Consider the following 1,170-nt stretch of genomic DNA (forward strand, 5'->3'; position numbering starts at 1 on the left):
TCTCAGCTTGCAACACGTTATCAATGAGGATGAGCAACTCACCAAGGCCTTCCCCATGCCTCCACTTCTCACCTTTAAACAGCCAGCAAATCTCAAACAGATCAGACACACATGTACACACACACTACTACAGACCCATACACTCACACTGACCCTCTCTCATATGCTTACACATACACGCCCAAACTCATACATGTACCCTTTACACTCACACTCACACACATGCACATACACACACATTCTCACGGACACTCATAACCTCCCCGCATACACACACACCCAGATGCAGACACACACACATAAGTTTGTGGGGTGAATTTGTACTTGCAGAATTACATTTTATTTTGCTCAAAAACTGTATGAATTCATGTAAGATTCTGTAAATCCGTTTTTTAGATCAGAATCAGTCTGAACATTGGGGCATAGACAGCCTCACACAGGGCACCTCACACCTTTAATGCATTATTGGGGCCAAGACTGTAGGGAAGATATAGACTGTAGGGAAATAGATGGTGACATCTTGCAAAATGCCCAGATTACAGAGGAAGAAGTGCTGGATGCCTTGAAACGGTTAAAAGTGGATAAACCCCCAGGACCTGATCAGGTATACCCGAGAACTCTGTGGGAAGCTAGAGAAGTGATTGCTGGGCCTCTTGCTGAGATATTTGTATCATCGATAGTCACAGGTGAGGTGCCAGAAGACTGGAGGTTGGCTAACGTGGTGCCACTGTTTAAGAAGGGTGGTAAAGACAAGCCAGGGAACTATAGACCGGTGAGCCTGACCTCGGTGGTGGGCAAGTTATTGGAGGGAATCCTGAGGGACAGGATGTACATGTATTTGGAAAGGCAAGGAATAATTTGGGGTAATCAACATGGCTTTGTGCATGGGAAATCATGTCTCATGAACTTGATTGAGTTTTTTGAAGAAGTAACAAAGAAGATTGATGAGGGCAGAGCAGTAGATGTGATCGAGATGGACTTCAGTAAGGCGTTCGACAAGGTTCCCCATGGGAGACTGATTCGCAAGGTTAGAGCTCATGGAATACAGGGAAAACTAACCATTTGGATACAGAACTGGCTCAAAGGTAGAAGACAGAGGGTGGCAGTGGAGGGTTGTTTTTCAGACTGGAGGCCTGTGACCAGTGGAGTGCCACAAGGATCAGTGCTGGG

This window comes from Chiloscyllium plagiosum, chromosome 2 (assembly GCF_004010195.1).
Source record: "Chiloscyllium plagiosum isolate BGI_BamShark_2017 chromosome 2, ASM401019v2, whole genome shotgun sequence".
Classification (NCBI taxonomy): Eukaryota; Metazoa; Chordata; class Chondrichthyes; order Orectolobiformes; family Hemiscylliidae; genus Chiloscyllium; species Chiloscyllium plagiosum.